Below are 19,347 nucleotides of genomic sequence, written 5' to 3'. Positions count from 1 at the left end.
ATGAGGATCAACATGCTTGCATGATCAAATACTGCTCCTGCGCACTTAGACTTTGTCTTCATAATTCTGAAATTATATAAAATACGGGTGCTTGAAACAAACCTTTATCTCACTGGGTTGGACTGAAAGCATTCCTGGGACTTGGAAGTTCCTTTGGCCAAAACTATTGTTTGTATTGTGAAGGCTTTTATGGCCGGAATCACTGGGTTGTTGTAGGTTTTTTTCGGCTATATGGTCATGGTCTAGAGGCATTCTCTCCTGACGTTTTGTCTGCATCTATGGCAAGCATCCTCAGAGGTAGTGAGGTCTGTTGGAACTAGGAAAAAGGGTTTATATATCTGTGGAATGACCAGGGTGGGACAAAGGACTCTTGTCTGCTGGAGCTAGGTGTGAATGTTTCAACTGACCACCTTGATTAGCATTTGATGGCCTGGAAGTGCCTGGAGAAATCTTTTGTTGAGAGGTGATTAGATGTCCCTGATTGTTTTCCCTCTGCTGTTTTAATTTTAGAGTTTTTTAAAAACTGGCAGCCAGATTTTGTTCATTTTCATTGTTTCCTCCTTTCTGTTGAAATTGTCCACATGCTTATGGATTTCAATGGCTTTTCTGTGTAGTCTGACATGGTGGTTGTGAGAGTGGTCTCAAATAATATGCTGTGTCCAGGTTGGTTCATCAGGTGCTCTGCTATGGCTGACTTCTCTGGTTGAAGTAGTCTGCAGTGCCTTTCAGGGACATCTAATCACTTCTCAACAAAAGATTGCTCCAGGCACTTCCAGGCTATGATGGCCTGACAGTGCCTAGAGCAAACTTTTGTTGAGAGGTGATTAGATGTCCTTGTTTGTTTCCTCTCTGTTGTGCTGTTAAAAAACTCTAAAATTACAACAGCACAACAACAGAGAGGAAACAAACAAGGACATCTAATCACCTCTCAACAAAAGTTTGCTCCAGGCACTATCAGGCCATTATATGCTAATCAAGGTGGTCAGTTGAAACATTAAACTCTTTTTCCTAGTTCTAACATCTACACCAGGCCTGGTTGTGAATTTATTTTCAACCTCCAATGTTTCTTTGGGTGCATCTACACCAAGCCTGAGCAAATTTCGGCCCTCCAGGTGTTTTGGACTACAACTGTTCCACTACCTCTGAGGATGCTTGCCATAGATGCATGCGAAACGTCAGGAGAGAATGCCTCTCTAGACCATGACCATATAGCCCGAAAAAACCTACAACTACCCAAAACTGTTGTTTGTTGGTTTGCCTTACTGCTCAGTTTCAGGGTTCCTCCTCGCTTCGTTTCTCCTCTGATATTATGATGTGATATTTCAGTCTTAGCCTTTAGTGTGATATTTGTAGATAGGATTTCACCTTTGAAAACAAGAGTTGTGAAAGCGTGACTGGGGTCGATTCCAAAGTTAATGTCCATTTCTACTGAGGCTGAACTCTGATTCAACTGCAAACCCCAAACGGGCACATGCTTATGAAGATTTGCTATGGAAATGGTTGCCCATAACACTTCAAGGATGAATCAGAGCTCGAAAACTTACTTTATTTGGATGAGAGTGCCTTATCCAACATGGCTACTGGCCATGCTGGCTGAGGGAACCGGGGAGTTATGCTGTGTCGAAAGTCACTTTTCCGAGCTCTAGGATGAAAGTGTTCCTCCTTGCAAACATTATATGGAGAAACCCAGCTGAAGAGATGAGCTCATGAAAGCAAACTATAGCACGGAGCTGTGATGTTGCTGCTGAGTTTTTGATTTGTGTCTCCCTAATAATCCTCATGAGTGTGTAACTCCTGGAGCAGTAACTGGTATGTAATGAGGTCAGTGTTTTATGGTCGGAAAGCAATGCCTGACTCTTCTTCAGGAGGCTGTCACAGTGGTGAATTCTTTGGACATGAGTGGAGCTTGTAGTGGGTTCAGTCTTGGGGTGTGGCTGCACTGTACAACCGATGCAGTTTGACACCACATTAGAATCATAGAATCAAAGAGTTGGAAGAGACCTCATGGGCCATCCAGTCCAACCCCCCGCCAAGAAGCAGGAATATTGCATTCAAAGCACCCCTGACAGATGGTCATCCAGCCTCTGCTTAAAAGCCTCCAAAGAAGAAGCCTCCACCACACTCCGGGGCAGAGAGTTCCACTGCTGAACGGCTCTCACAGTCAGGAAGTTCTTCCTCATGTTCAGATGGAATCTCCTTTCTTGTAGTTTGAAGCCGTTGTTCCATTGCGTCCTAATCTCCAGGGAAGCAGAAAACAAGCTTGCTCCCTCCTCCCTGTGGCTTCCTTTCACATATTTATACATGGCTGCTATCATATCTCCTCTCAGCCTTCTCTTCTTCAGGCTAAACATGCCCAGCTCCTTAAGCCGCTCCTCATAGGGCTTGTTCTCCAGACTTTTTATCATTTTAGTCGCTCTCCTCTGGACACATTCCAGCTTGTCAATATCTCTCTTGCATTGTGGTGCCCAGAATTGGACACAATATTCCAGGTGTGGTCTCACCAAAGCGGAATAGAGGGGTAGCATGACTTCCCTAGATCTAGACACTATGCTCCTCTTGATGCAGGCCATAATCCCATGGGCTTTTTTTGCTGCGACATCACATTGTTGGCTCATGTTTAACTTGTTGTCCACAAGGACTCCAAGATCTTTTTCACACGTACTGCTCTCGAGCCAGGCCTCCCCTATTTTGTACCTTTGCATTTCGTTTTTCCTGCCAAAGTGGAGTATATTGCATTTGTCATTGTTGAACTTCATTTTGTTAGTTTTGGCCCATCTCTCTAATCTGTCAAGATCATTTTGAATCCTGCTCCTGTCCTCTGGAATGTGCTATGGAATCATGGGATTCATAGAACAGAAAATAATACAACTTTTAGTTTGTTTGTGTTTTTTTTGGTTGTGTCAGGAGTGACTTGAGAAACTGCAAGTCGCTTCAGGTGTGAGAGAATTGGCCGTCTGCAAGGACTCACCTGGTTCCTAGTTGGGAGATTGCATGGTGAGATGTGTTCCACACTGGGCATGCGTTTTCAGCAGCAGAGTAGCAAAATGCAAGGGGCAGATGTTTTCAATGTGTCTGGTTGAGATCCCCAGGCTGTGCCAGTCAGCTTTCCTATGATATTGTTTCCAACACGCATGTTCTGCTTGATATTCAAGAAGTACTCCCAGGTATTTGGGTGTGCTGCAATGCTCCAGTGGGATTCCTTCCCAGGTCATCCTCAGAGCTCAAGTTGCTTGTCTGTTCTTAAGATGAAAAGCACACATCTGCATTTTAGATGGATTAGGAATCAGATGGTTTCCCCTGTAATAGGCAGTAAGAGCACCTAGAGCTTTGGAGAGGTTCTGTTCAACCATTTCAAAGCTCCCTGCTTGAGCGGTGATGGCACGATCGTCAGCATAGATGAAACTCTCTGTCCTTTGTGGCTGGTCATTTGTGTCAATGTTAAACATGGATGGAGCAAGCACGCTTCCCTGAGGCAGGTCGTTCTCTGGGTTCTCTGGCCCTGGATCTCAACAAAAAAGCTCCTGTTTTGTAGCAGATTTCCTATGAAACGGGTGAGGTGGTCATCCATTGTGATATTTTAAGTTTTTCTCAGGAGAAGGTGATGATTTATAGTGTCATAAGGTGCTGACAGTTCTACGACGACAGCTCCTGTAAACTGCTGTCTTTCAAAACCATCTTCTATGTTCTGAGTCAGGTTCAGCACTTGCGATGTGCAGCTTTTGCCTTTCCTGAAGCCAGCTTGCTGTGGAATCATACTTGGGTCTATTTTTTCCATAATTCTAGGCAAAGTAACCACTTTAACAGACTCTGTCAGTTAAAGTGGTGTCAAACTATATTCTTTCTACAGTGTAGTTTTACTCTTAGAAGTCTGGAACGGGAATAAAATATGAAGGACGATTCTCGAATAGGCAAGGGATATGTTTCCGGACTTTGCATGGATTCCTGAAATTTTGAATAATAGTGAGTCGTGTTGTTTCCAATGGGGAAAATGGTGAAAAGAGGAAGCATCGTATACAGTTTATTTACCATGTTTATATACTGCCCCTCTCAGCCCGAAGGCAACTCGTGATGTGCAAGGGTCCCTGAGTGAATAAGTGAAACCGTGGATAAGTGAAACCCATGTATATTGGTTCTGTGGGTATACAGATTGTATTCATAGAATCATAGAATCAAAGAGTTGGAAGAGACCTCATGGGCCATCCAGTCCAACCCCATTCTGCCAAGAAGCAGGAATATTGCAGTCAAATCACCCCTGACAGATGGCCATCCAGCCTCTGTTTAAAAGCTTCCAAAGAAGGAGCCTCCACCACACTCCGGGGCAGAGAGTTCCACTGCTGAACGGCTCTCACAGTCAGGAAGTTCTTCCTCATGTTCAGATGGAATCTCCTCTCTTGTAGTTTGAAGCCATTGTTCCATTGCGTCCTAGTCTCCAGGGAAGCAGAAAACAAGCTTGCTCCCTCCTCCCTGTGGCTTCCTCTCACATATTTATACATGGCTATCATATCCCCTCTCAGCCTTCTCTTCTTCAGGCTAAACATGCCCAGTTCCTTAAGCCGCTCCTCATAGGGCTTGTTCTCCAGACCTGTTATCATTTTAGTCGCTCTCTTCTGGACACATTCCAGCTTGTCAATATCTCTCTTGAATTGTGGTGCCCAGAATTGGACACAATATTCCAGGTGTGGTCTAACCAAAGCAGAATAGAGGGGTAGCATTACTTCCCTAGATCTAGTATGTGTAGAAGCCACCAATTGCATTCAGTGGTCTGCTTTGCCAAGCTCAGTACGAAGATACAAAATTTCAAAAATATTACTGTGTTTGCACGTTTCTTCCGAAGGTGTGTCTATACCAGTGTTTCTCTACCTGGGGGTCGGGACCCCTGGGGGGTCATGAGGGGGTTTCAGTGGGGTTGGCAAAGACCATCAGAAAACACAGTATTTTCTGTTCGTCGTGGGGGTTCTGTGTGGGAGGTTTGGCCCAATTCTATCATTGGTGGGGTTCAGAATGCTCTTTGATTGTAGGCGACCTATAAATCCCAGCAACTACAATTTCCAAATATCAAGGTATATTTCCCCAAACTTCATCTGTGTTCACATTTGGGCATATTGAGTATTCATGCCGGGTTTGGTTCAGATCCAGCATTGTTTGAGACCACAGTGCTCTCTGGATGTGGTGAACTACAACTCCCAAACTTAAGGTCAATGCCCACAAACCGTTCCAGTATTTTCTGTTGGTCGTGGGAGTTCTGAGAACCAAGTTTAGTTCAATTCCATTGTTGGTGGAGTTCAGAATACTCTTTGATTGTAGGTGAACTATAAATCCCAGCAACTACAACTCCCAAATGACCAAATAAATCTCCCCAACCACACTAGTACGTGTGAAAAAGATCTTGGAGTCCTCGTGGACAACAAGTTAAACATGAGCCAACAATGTGATGTGGCGGCAAAAAAAGCCAATGGGATTTTGGCCTGCATCAAGAGGAGCCTAGTGCCTAGATCTAGGGAAGTAATGCTACCCCTCTATTCCGCCTTGGTTAGACCACACCTGGAATATTGTGTCCAATTCTGGGCACCACAATTCAAGAGAGATATTGACAAGCTGGAATGTGTCCAGAGGAGGGCGACTAAAATGATCAAGGGTCTGGAGAACAAGCCCTATGAGGAGCGGCTTAGGGAACTGGGCATGTTTAGCCTGAAGAAGAGAAGGCTGAGAGGAGATATGATAGCCATGTATAAATATGTGAGAGGAAGCCACAGGGAGGAGGGAGCAAGCTTGGTTTCTGCTTCCTTGGAGACTAGGACGCGGAACAATGGCTTCAAACTACAAGAGAGGAGATTCCACCTGAACATTAGGAAGAACTTCCTGACTGTGAGAGCCGTTCAGCAGTGGAACTCTCTGCCCTGGAGTGTGGTGGAGGCTCCTTCTTTGGAAGCTTTTAAGCAGAGGCTGGATGGCCATCTGTCAGGGGTGATTTGAATGCAATATTCCTGCTTCTTGCCAGAATGGGGTTGGACTGGATGGCCCATGAGGTCTCTTCCAACTCTTTGATTCTATGATTCTATGATTCTAGTATTCAGATTTGGGCATATTGAGTATTTGTGTCAAATTTGGTTCAGTGAATGAAAATACATCCTGCATATCAGATATTTACATCATAACAGTAGCAAAGTTGCAGTTACGAAGTAGCAACAACAATAATGTTATGTTTGGGGGTAACCACAGCATGAGGGACTGTATTAGGGGGTCGTGACATTAAGAAGGTTGAGAACCACTGGTCTATACCATAAAATTAATTCAGTTTGACACCACCTGAACTACAATGGCTCAATGTAATGGAATCATGGGTTTTGAAAGTTGATTATGTGTGTTCACTGATAGGATATGTTGTTGTTTCCTTCCTTGATCCATTTTGAAAAGCCTTGAGCACTGGAATCACACCAAACTACAAATCCCAGGATGCCATAGCATTGAGGCACCAGAGTTAAAGTGCAAACTGCATTAATTATTGGTCATCACCAACGTCTAGAAATCCTGAACTCAAACCTGTGCCCAATATTCTTTGTTGACAGGAATAATTCTGGTTTGTCTGCTCCGTAAATCATGGCTCGCTTTCCCCTTTGGGAAATACATTTAGCAAACTTCATTAGCATGTTTGTTTCATTAGCATGCTTGTCCTAGGTAACAAGCCACACCTACTGAAATTCCCTCGTCTACGCATCCATTAAAGGTATAGGATTTCTACTCTAGAAGGAATTGTTTATTTTGGGATGTTAGGTAATATCACTAAAGTTTGGTCCAGATCTGCCATTGGCTGCATTCAGTCCTCTCTGGATAAGAGAGAACTGCAACTCCCAGATTCCCAGGTCAATCATCCCCAAACTCTGCAAATATTCACAGTTGGCCATGTTGGTTCTGTGTGCCAAGTTTGGTCCCGATCTGACATTGCCTGGGTTCAATGCTTTCTGGATGCAGGTGAACTACAACTCCCAAAACCAAGGTCAATTCCCCCAAACTCCTGCAGTGTGTTCATTTGGTCATGGGACTTCTCTGTGCCAAGTTTGGTCTTGATCCTTTGTCAGTGGAGGTCATTGTTTCTCTGGATGCAGGTGAACTATAACTCCCATAAATCAAGGTCAATGTCCCCAAAACTTCTACAGTGTGTTCTGTTGGTCATGGGAAATCTATGTCCCAAGTTTGGTCTCTGTCCGTCATTTGTGGGGTTTGCAGTGATCTGAGGGAAACAAATCAGGTGAAGGTACTGCAAATCCCATCATCCATGGTCCATCCTCCCCAAAATACTGCAGGACATAAAGTGGGTCACGGGGGGGGGGGGGGGGTGCTATGTGCCAAATTTGGTCCAGGTCTGTTATTTGTGGGAGTCACAGTGGTCTCAGGAAGTGAGTGAAGGCACTGCAAGCCCTAACATCCACAGTCCACTGTGACTTGTGGGAATCACAGTGATCTCAGGAAGTGAGTGAAGGTACTGCAAGTTCCATCATCCACAGCCCATCCTCCTCCCCAAACTGCTCCAGGACGTAAAGTGGGTCATGGGGGCTCTGTGTGCCAAGTTTTGTCCTGATCCGTCATTGGTGGGGGTAGAAGTGGCCAGTGGGAGCAGAAGTGATTGAAAGTACTGAAAATCCCATCATCCATGGTCCGTCCTCCCCCAAACTTCACCAGGACGTGAAGTGGGTCAGGGGAGTTCTATGTGCCAAGTTTAGTCCACGTCTGTCATGTGTGGGGATCCCAGTGGCCTGTGGAAGTGGCAGCCAATCAGAAAGCATGCAAACACTGACTTTTATTATATACGTACATACATACATATATACATAAAAGATAGATAAATGGATGGATGGATGGATGGATAGACTGCTTTAATTTCTGCTGAATATATATGTTCTTTTAAACAGACACTTTAACTTGATTATGTGTGTTCACTGATAGGATATGTTGTTGTTTCCTACGTTGATGCATGGGGAAAGACGGGTAAGAAATAAATAACCACAGCACCAATAATTGTCATCATCATTATCACCATCTACTTTTTGCCCTGGAAACCAGTTGTATATTATAGTACCTACAGGTTAAATAAATATGGTAGTTCTGGATGATTCAAACTCTTTGGTTTGTGTTTGGCAAAAGTGGCTGACAGCCATTGAAACTGGCTTCGTCTTTAGTGGCCCTATACACAGCTGGCCCTACCATTAGACTATGCATGTATATCCACTGTAGAATTAATGTAGTCTGACACCCCTTTGCTGCCATGGCTCAATTTTTGGAGTTCTGGGATTTGTAGTTTGGTGAGGCACCTATATATATATATATATAGGCTGAGAATATTACTTACTTAGATGATCCCTCATAGTCCGAGGATGATGGTCCTCCAAGGTCGGTGTTCTGTCGGTTGGGTCCGTAGGTGACTGTGGAGCCCAATTCTTGATCTGCATCTTCTCCTGCAGTGAGGGCATCAGTTTCCAGGTGGAAGGCAGTCCCAGTTGGGGTTGGCTTGATGTGCCTAAAGTTCCAGTTGGAACTACAACTCCTAGTATTGCGTTGGATTAAGCCCTGGCAGTTGAAGTCACATCAAGCTGCACTAAATCTGCAATGTGGATGCACCCAAAGGCATACAGACGTCTTTCATAGAATCATAGAGTTGGAAGAGACCTCATGGGCCTTCCAGTCCAACTCCCTGCGAAGAAGCAGGAATATTGCATTCAAATCACCCCTGACAGATGGCCATCCAGCCTCTGTTTAAAAGCTTTCAAAGAAGGAGCCTTCACCACACTCCGGGGCAGAGAGTTCCACTGCTGAACAGCTCTCACAGTCAGGCAGTTCTTCCTCATGTTCAAATGGAATCTCCTCTCTTGTAGTTTGAAGCCATTGTTCTGTGGCCTAGTCTCGAAGGAAGCAGTAAACAAGCTTGCTCCCTCCTCCTCCCTGTGGCTTCCTCTCACATCATTCAAATGTCACTAAATCTCCCAGCATGTAGAAAGCTAGCTATCAGCGAAGAGAGAGTTCTAGGCCTAACATTCTCCTTGCAAGGTTTGCTCAATAGTTCAAGCATATCGTTTCCCACCACCTGCAGTTGGATAAGTCCTAAAGCAAGTTGAATATTTGTGTCTTCTTTGCAGGCCACAGGATTTGCTCCTGAATATGCAAGCAGTGTAGTATTTGGCCTTAACCCCGTCATGTGTGAACGCTGCCAATAGTCCCCCAGACTGCTATATAAGGTCTCCATAAAGTGTTAATCTTTTGGCCGTCTGGAGTCGGTTTCGTGCCGAGAACATTGGATGAAAAAGTTTCCTGTTCCTCCGCAGGGGGGTTAAGATAGCTTTCGTTCTCAATTTGGAGAAATTGTGTGTATATATACATATATATTCATTCTGACGTTCTGCCTGTTGTCTCTGTAATGCAAAAGCGTGTGGCTCTGTTATGAAAAATAATTTAATATTTCGACATTCTTGCACACGGGTATATTTTCCGTGGGAAGGAATGCGTGCTTTGCCGCTCATGTTTTGTTTTGTGCAGTGTCACTTTTCCCCCCCCCCTCCCTTTCCCAACCCCCAGATACTTTAATTTTAGCCAGCCTTGTGATAATGCAGAGGAATTCGAAAATAAGCCGGGGTTTCAAATCATTTCACACGTCTCAGGCGTTGGGATTCCAAATATAAATGTTAGGGATAGCAGATCGTGGAGGAATTGGACTGAAACAATGGTGCAATTGTTTGGCTTTGGTTGTGAATTTTTTTTCAACCTCCAAGGTTTCTTTGGGTGCATCTACACCAGCCTTGAGCAATCTTCGGCCCTCCAGGTGTTTTGGACTACAACTCCCACAATTATGGGAGTTGTAGTTCAAACACCTGGAGGACCCAAGTTTGCTCATGCCTGATCTATATGAATTGATTACAGATTTTTTTTCCCCCACCCAGTTTCTGCTTTTTCTTCTATGGTAAGACGGTTCCTGATTTTGGAACGTTTTGGATTTAGTGATGCTCAACTTTTATAAGCCAAAAATTCTATGAGGATTGAATAAAAAGTAATGACTCCACCTTCGTAACGCCTCAACAGATGGCAGTACTGGTATGCGGCAGGTACTGGCTTGTTCAGTAGACTCTCCTCTACAGTTCCATTTTGGCAGGAAGCCTTGGCATTGAATGGTTGTGTTGTCAAAGTGCGAAATATGGAACCCTGGTCAGACGGTCGGTCAATGCGATTTAAGCAACGTGCATTCATTGAAGGTGTCACCTTCACATCTTTAAACTTACTCACCCAACGATACACAGTACTCACATCAACACAATCACCATAAGCAGATTGGATTCTCTGAAGAATCACCTTTGGGGAGACACCTTCTGCTGTCAAGAATTCAATGATTGCATGTTGCTTAAAGTTTGCTCAGGCCTGATCTACATTGTAGAATGAATGCAGATTAACATTACTTTAACTGCTGTGGCTCAATGCTATGGAATCCTGGGAGTTGTAGTTTTACAAGGTTCCCTGATAAAGAGTTCTAGTGCCTCACATACAAAACCATGTTTCACTTTCCTCGAATGCCCCTGGTTTGGGGATTCTGGGAGTGGCAATCCAAGAAAGAAGAGCTTTCCTTAAGCACAGAAGGATCATCACTCCCCTTGAAGGCACAGGTTCGCAGCTTGGGAGTGATCCCGGACTCATCACTGAGCCTGGAGCCCCGGGTTTCAGCGGTGATCAGGGGAGCTTTTGCACAATTAAAACTTGTGCGCCAGCTGCGCCTGTACCTTGGGAAGTCTGACTTGGCCACGGTGGTCCATGCTTTGGTTACATCCTGTTTAGATTACTGCAACGCTTTCTACATGGGGTTGCCTCTGAAGACTGCCCGGAAGCTCCAACTAGTCCAGTGTTTCTCAACCTGGGGGTCGGGACCCCTTGAGGGGTCACGAGGGGGTGTCAGAGGGGTCACCAAAGACCAGCAGAAAACAAAGTATTTTCTGTTGGCTATGGAGGTTCTATGTGGGAAGTTTGGCCCAATTCAATTGTTGGTAGGGTTCGGAATGTTCTTTGATTGTAGGTGAACTATAAATCCCAGCAACTACAACTCTCAAATGTCAAGGTCTATTTACTCCAAACTCCACCAGTGTTTACATTTGGGCATATTGAGAATTTGTGCCAAGTTTGGTCCAGATCATTGTTTGAGTCCACAGTGTTCTCTGGATAAAAGTGGACTACAACTCCAAAACTCAAGATCAATGCCCACCAAACGCTTCCAATTTTTTTCTGTTGGTCATGGGAGTTCAGTGTGTCAAGTTTGGTTCGATTTCATCATTAGTAGAGTTCAGAATGCTCTTTGATTGTAGGTGAACTATAAATCCCAGCAACTACAACTCCCAAATGTCAAGGTCTATTTTCTCCAAACTCCACCAGTGTTTACATTTGGGCATATTGAGAATTTGTGCCAAGTTTGGTCCAGATCCATCATTGTTTGAGTCCACAGTGCTCTCTGGATGTAGGTGAACTACAACTCCCAAAACTCAAGGTCAGTGCCCACCAAACCCTTCCAGTACTTTCTGTTGGTCATGGGGGTTCTGTGTGCCAAGTTTGGTGGAGTTCAGAATGCTCTTTGATTGTAGGTGAACTATAAATCCCAGCAACTACAACTCCCAAATGACAAAATTAATACCCTCTCCAATCCCACGAGTATTCAAATTTGAGTGTATTGGGTATTTGTGCCAAATTTGGTCCAGTGTATGAAAATACATCCTGCATATCAGATATTTACATTACTATTCATAACAGCAACAAAATGACAGTTATGAAGTAGCAATGAAACTAATTTTATGGTTGGGGGTCACCACAACATGAGGAAGTGTATTAAGGGGTCGTGGCATTAGGAAGGTTGAGAACCACTGAACTAGTCCAACGTGCGGCAGCCAGAATACTAACACAAGCGAGGTACAGGGAGCATACTACTCCTCTGTTACACCAGCTCCACTGTCTGCCAATTAGCTTCCGAGCACAATTCAAAGTGCTGGTGTTAACCTATAAAGCCCTAAACGACTCCGGCCCAACTTACCTGTCCGAACGTATTCTCCCCTATGAACCATCTAGATCAGTGGTTCTCAACCTACCTAATGTCGCGACCCCTTAATACAGTTCCTTATGTTGTGGTGACCCCCAACCATAACATTATTTTCGTTGCTACCCCATAACTGTAATTTTGCTCCTGTTATGAATCGTAATGTAAATATCTGATATGCAGGGTGGATTTTCATTCACTGGACCAAATTTGGCACAAATCCCGGTACGCCCAAATTTGAATACTGGTGGGGTTGGAGGAGATTAATGTTGTCATTTGGGAGTTGTAGTTCCTGGGGTTTATAGTTCGCCTACAATCGAGAGAGCTTTCTGAACACCGATGATGGAATTGAATCAGACCTGGCCACACAGAAATCCCATGACCAATAGAAAATGCTAGAACGCTTGGTGGGCATTGACCTTGACTTTGGGAGCTATAGTTCACCTAAATCCAGAGAGCACTGTGGACTCAAACAATGATCAATCTGGACCAAACTTGGCACGAACACTCAATATGTCCAAATGTGGTCTCTCGTGGTGTTTGGGGAAAATAGACCTTGACATTTGGGAGTTGTAGTTGCTGGGATTTATAGTTCACCTACAATCAAAGAGCATTCTGAAGCCCACCAATGATAGAATTAGGTCAAACTTCCCACACAGAACCCCCATGACCAACCATAATACTGTGTTTTCTGATGGTTTTTGGTGACCCCTCTGACACCACCTCGCGACCCCCCCAGGGGTCCCGACCCCCAGGTTGAGAAACACTGATCTAGATCGTTAAGATCGTCTGGAGAGGCTCTGCTCTTGGTCCCACCGGCCTCGCAGGCGCGTCTGGTGGGGACGAGGGACAGGGCCTTCTCGGTGGTGGCCCCTCGGCTCTGGAACTCTCTCCCACTGGAGATCAGAACTGCCCCCTCTATCTTGACGTTCAGGAAACAGGTGAAAACTTGGCTGTGGAAATTGGCATTCGACGAATGAATCAAAACTCTGTGATATGGATGGATGATGACGAATGATGAACAATGATTTTATTGTGACGACTGACCATTGTAATTATTTGACTGTATTGCTATTTTAATGTTTTAGCTTAATATGTAATATGGTGTTTTTAATGACTGTTTGTGATATTACTGTTGGAAACCGGCCCGAGTCCCTCGACAGAGGTGAGAGGACCGGTATACAAAACTGCTAAATAAATAAAAAAAAGCATATCAGGTACTTTAAGCTGTGTTTCAGAAGGAGAAACTAGCCAAACCACTTCAAATGGTCTGGGGTTACTATAGGTCAACCGGTCACTTGGAGGCAAGTCACACAGAAATGAATGGAAAAGCAAAGGGAAAAATGCAAGTGTATTTTCGAAGGCTTTCATGGCTGGAATCACTGGGTTGTTGTAGGTGTTTCGGGCTATATGGCCATGTTCTAGAAGCATTCTCTCCTGACGTTTCACCTGCATCTATGGCAAGCATCCTCAGAGAACAGACCAACAGACCTCTCAACCTCTGAGGATGCTTGCCATAGATGCAGGTGAAACGTCAGGAGAGAATGCTTCTAGAACATGGCCATATAGCCTGAAAAACCTACAACAGCACCACCCCCCCCCCCCCCCCCCCGAAATTCTCATGGTGGTCCACGCGAAGGCCTTACTGGTTCATTATTTAAACTGTTATGTTTATTCATATCATGATTTGATCACCATGCTCAATCTATCCCATATAGAATCATAGAATCAAAGAGTTGGAAGAGACCTCATGGGCCATCCAGTCCAAACCCATTCTGCCAAGAAGCAGGAATATTGCATTCAAATCACCCCTGACAGATGGCCATCCAGCCTCTGTTTAGAAGCTTCCAAAGAAGGAGCCTCCACCACACTCCAGGGCAGAGAGTTCCACTGCTGAACGGCTCTCACAGTCAGGAAGTTCTTCCTCATGTTCAGATGGAATCTCCTCTCTTGTAGTTTGAAGCCATTGTTCCATTGCGTCCTAGTCTCCAGGGAAGGAGAAAACAAGCTTGCTCCCTCCTCTCTGTGGCTTCCTCTCACATATTTATACATGGCTATCATATCTCCTCTCAGCCTTCTCTTCTTCAGGCTAAACATGCCCAGCTTCTTTAGCCGCTCCTCATAGGGCTTGTTCTCCAGACCTTTGGGGCCAAAGTGGTGCCAAACTGCATTCGATGTACAGTGGAATTGCAAATTTAGTCAGCTTTAAACTTGGGCAAACAATACAACTATAATTCTCAAAGATAAAAGTCTATGGAAACATTTAAACTTTGTCAAGAACGTTCTGCTTGGAAAGGGCATGTTTTGGAGAAGTTTCCTTCCCTGAATGGCTCCTTTAAGGGAGGCAGAAGAGGGAGAAGTTTGGAAACACTTTTCTGTGGAGTTGCTTTGATTCCAGCTGCACCCATCTCTATGTTAATGGGAAGAGGCTGAGCCTTTTTTGGGTTTGGCCGAAGGGCAAATGGCAGGCGGTGGAGGCGGTTCCCCCAGTTGGCACTGGAGAGAGGGCACAGCACGCATCTGATCTTCGCAGGGGGTCGGTGGAAGATTATTCCCTCTGCAACCCTCAAGGCATTATTATCCTTTCCTTCCAAAAAGTAAAAAATAAAAGTATATAGGCACTTAATGCAACACAGCTTGGCTGCCTGCTCATCGGGACGTGACGTTCACTCATAGAATAGAATCATAGAATCATAGAATCAAAAGACTTGGAAGAGACCTCATGGGCCATCCAGTCCAACCCCATTCTGCCAAGAAGCAGGAATATTGCATTCAAATCACCCCTGACAGATGGCCACCCAGCCTCTGCTTAAAAGCTTCCAAAGAAGGAGCCTCCACCACACTCCGGGGCAGAGAGTTCCACTGCTGAACGGCTCTCACAGTCAGGAAGTTCTTCCTAATGTTCAGATGGAATCTCCTCTCTTGTAGTTTGAAGCCATTGTTCCACATCCTAGTCTCCAGGGAAGCAGAAAACAAGCTTGCTCCCTCCTCCCTGTGGCTTCCTCTCACATATTTATACATGGCTATCATATCTCCTCTCAAAAGGTTTTTGAGTGGCGCCTTGCAATTTTATTTTTCAAAGCATGGCACACAGTAGTGACATGACGTGCAGAATTAATGCAATTCGACACCACTTTAATTGCATGGCTGAATGCTATGGGATCATGGGAGTTGTGGTTTTACAAATCCTATAGCTTTCCCCGCCAAAGAGTGCAGGTGCTTCACTGCAAATCCCAGGATTCCATAGCATTGAGCCATGGCGATTAAAGTGGTACAAAATTGTGCTAATTCTACTTTTTCAATGAGCTGCTGGAGTTGGTGTGTCAGCTCAAGTCCACCCTCTTTAAAGATTTCAGCAGGGATCCCATCAGGTCCGCTGGCTTTGTTATTTTTTTTCTTGGTTGGTGGCATTGCTGACTTCTTCCAAACTAGGCAGTGCTGCAAGCTCATCCCTGGTTTGTTGGTATATCCTTATATCCTTATATCTTTCAATAAGACCTGGATAAAATCCTTATATCTTTCAATAAGACCTGCTATGACTTTCAGAGTACAAAACTTTCCTGATCTAAAAAGGGAAATGTGGCTGTCAGTGTATATAGATGCAGGCATTGATTCATGTGCTGATAGAGTGATACCCAGACAACTGGGGATGGAGGGGAAATGAGGCCACGGAGGTTAATTCATCTGCTTTCCATAACTCATAGTTTTTTAACATGCCAAATTATCACAGGGTGTCTGCACCCTACACCACTGGAGAAATCCCACTGTTTAGCCCAGTGGTTCTCAACCTGGGGTCCCCAGATGTTTTTCACCTACAACTCCCAGAAATCCCAGCCAGTTTACTAGCTGTTAGGATTTCTGGGAGTTGAAGGCCAAAAACATCTGGGGACCCCAGGTTGAGAACCAGAGGTTTAGCCAGTATTGCACCACCCGACATCCACCGGGAAGTAGCAACCAATAGTGAAAGGACCAAGGCAGTGACATCTCCGGCCCACCCCCTGTTTGGGTATCAGCCAGCACGCCAATGACTTAAATCAAGAAATAGTTTTCTAAGATCTACAGAGACACTCGCTGGAACACCTCAGCAAGCAAGAGTCCAAAAGTGGCAGGCTCAAACCCAGAACTTTAATCCATGGCTGATACCGAATGAGAAACTCCCTCCTGGACACACAGAAGACTGGGTGACTTGGCAGGCGCTCTGGCACCACGAGATGCAGAGCCAACCTTAAGAAATGGGGCTACAAAGTGGAGTCCATGACATGTGAGTGTGGAGCAAACCACTGACCACCTGCTGCAATGCAAGCTGAGCCCTGCCACATGCACAATGGAGGACCTTCTTGCGGCAACACCAGAAGCACTCCCAAGTGGCCAGCTACTAGTCAAAGGACATTTAATCAACTACCAAGCTTGCAAACTCTGTTTTGTCTGTTTGTTAAAAAATTGTTAAAAATGTAATACAATTGTCTGATTGCTACTGACACGATAAATAACATTTTGGATACTGTAACTCCCAGCATCCCCTCTCAGTGTTTTTGGGAGGATAATCCCAGCTGATTCAAAACAGGTTGGCAGGAGGAGGGGGCAGGAGCCGGCTGGGAGATGTCCCCCTGAAATAGCCCCCCTCTCCATCAAACTGCGAAGCCACAAAAGGGCTGGGGAATGTGCAGCACAGCCCCAGACGGTTTGGTATTTTAGCGCTCACAATGAGACACAGTGTCCGGCCCCATTCGGAGGCAGCCGGGGGTGTGGTGGTGGCCGGGGGCCAGGCCAGAAAGGTCAGAGAAGCGGGGAAAATATGGAATGAAAGTTGTCTCATGCCTGGAAGAGTGAGTTGGCTTCTGCTTGTCTGTCCCTCTCTCCCTCAGATGGGGGAAATCCGTCAGATTGTTAAACTTTGGCTGAAGCTACACTGCCATATAATGCAATTTGAAACTGTGTCTCCATCTATGTTGCCATATAATGCAGTTTGAAAGTGTATCTCCATCTATGTTGCCATATAATGCACTTTGAAACTGTGTCCCCATCTGTATTGCCAGTTTGAAACTGTATCTCCACCTATGTTGCCATATAATGCAGTTTCTAACTGTATCTCCATCTATGTTGCCATATAATAATGCATTTTGAGACTGTATCTCCATCTACTTTGCCATATAATAATGCATTTTGAGACTGTGTCCCCATCTGTATTGCCATATAATGCAGTTTGAAACTGTATCTCCATCTACGTTGCCATATAATAATGCATTTTGAGACTGTATCTCCATCTACTTTGCCATATAATAATGCATTTTGAGACTGTGTCCCCATCGGTATTGCCATATAATGCAGTTTGAAACTGTATCTCCACCTATGTTGCCATATAATGCAGTTTCTAACTGTATCTCCATCTGTATTGCCATATAATGCAGTTTGAAACTGTATCTCCGTCTACATTGCAATACAATGCAGTTTGAAACTGTGTCCCCATCTGTATTGCCATATAATGCAGTTTGAAACTGTATCTCCACCTATGTTGCCATATAATGCAGTTTCTAACTGTATCTCCATCTGTATTGCCATATAATGCAGTTTGAAACTGTATCTCCGTCTACATTGCAATACAATGCAGTTTGAAACTGTGTCCCCATCTGTATTGCCATACAATGCGGTTTGAAACTGTGTCCCCATCTGTATTGCCATATAATGCAGTTTGAAACTGTATTTCCATCTGCATTGCCATACAATGCGGTTTGAAACTGTGTCCCCATCTACGTTGCCATATAATGCACTTTGAAACTGTGTCCCCATCTGTATTGCCATATAATGCAGTTTGAAACTGTGTCCCCATCTACGTTGCCATATAATGCACTTTGAAACTGTGTCCCCATCTGTATTGCCATATAATGCAGTTTGAAACTGTATCTCTACCTATGTTGCCATATAATGCAGTTTCTAACTGTATCTCCATCTGTATTGCCATATAATGCAGTTTGAAACTGTATCTCCGTCTACATTGCAATACAATGCAGTTTGAAACTGTGTCCCCATCTGTATTGCCATATAATGCAGTTTGAAACTGTATTTCCATCTGCATTGCCATACAATGCGGTTTGAAACTGTGTCCCCATCTGTATTGCCATATAATGCACTTTGAAACTGTGTCCCCATCTGTATTGCCATATAATGCAGTTTGAAACTGTGTCCCCATCTGCATTGCCATATAATGCAGTTTGAAACTGTATCTCCGTCTACATTGCAATACAATGCACTTTGAAACTGTGTCCCCATCTGTATTGCCATATAATGCAGTTTGAAACTGTGTCCCCATCTGTATTGCCATATAATGCAGTTTGAAACTGTATCTCCGTCTACATTGCAATACAATGCACTTTGAAACTGTGTCCCCATCTGTATTGCCATATAATGCACTTTGAAACTGTATTTCCATCTGCATTGCCATACAATGCGGTTTGAAACTGTGTCCCCATCTACGTTGCCATATAATGCACTTTGAAACTGTGTCCCCATCTGTATTGCCATATAATGCAGTTTGAAACTGTGTCCCCATCTACGTTGCCATATAATGCACTTTGAAACTGTGTCCCCATCTGTATTGCCATATAATGCAGTTTGAAACTGTATCTCTACCTATGTTGCCATATAATGCAGTTTCTAACTGTATCTCCATCTGTATTGCCATATAATGCAGTTTGAAACTGTATCTCCGTCTACATTGCAATACAATGCAGTTTGAAACTGTGTCCCCATCTGTATTGCCATATAATGCAGTTTGAAACTGTGTCCCCATCTACGTTGCCATATAATGCACTTTGAAACTGTGTCCCCATCTGCATTGCCATATAATGCAGTTTGAAACTGTGTTGTTGTTGTTCATTCGTTCAGTCGTCTCCGACTCTTCGTGACCTCATGGGCCAGCCTACGCCAGAGCTCCCTGTCGGCCGTTACCACCCCCAGCTCCCTCAAGGTCAGTCCAGTCACTTTAAGGATGCCATCCATCCATCTTGCCCTTGGTCGGCCCCTTTTCCTTTTGCCTTCCACTTTCCCCAGCATAATTGTCTTCTCTAGGCTTTCCTGTCTCCTCATGATGTGGCCAAAGGACTTCAACTTTGTCTCTAGTCTCCTTCCCTCCAGTGAGCAGTCGGGCTTTATTTCCTGGAGGATGGACTGGTTGGATCTTCTTGCAGTCCAAGGCACTCTCAGAACTTTCCTCCAACACCACAGCTCAAAAGCATCTCTCTTCCTTCGCTCAGCCTTCCCTAAGGTCCAGCTCTCACATCCGTAGGTTACTACAGGTAATA

At 44.6% G+C, this 19,347-nt stretch overlaps 1 protein-coding gene across 2 annotated transcripts in view; it reads left to right on the top strand.

Annotated features, from left to right (window-relative positions):
* Positions 1-19,347, top strand: part of ARHGEF17 (Rho guanine nucleotide exchange factor 17) — a 286,248-nt gene that overhangs the window by 5,094 nt on the left and 261,807 nt on the right. The window lies entirely within an intron of this gene.

This window comes from Anolis sagrei, chromosome 3 (genome assembly GCF_037176765.1).
Source record: "Anolis sagrei isolate rAnoSag1 chromosome 3, rAnoSag1.mat, whole genome shotgun sequence".
Lineage (NCBI taxonomy): Eukaryota > Metazoa > Chordata > Lepidosauria > Squamata > Dactyloidae > Anolis > Anolis sagrei.
The sequence above is the reverse complement of the archived record's forward strand: the minus strand, read 5'-3'. Positions and strand labels throughout refer to the sequence as shown.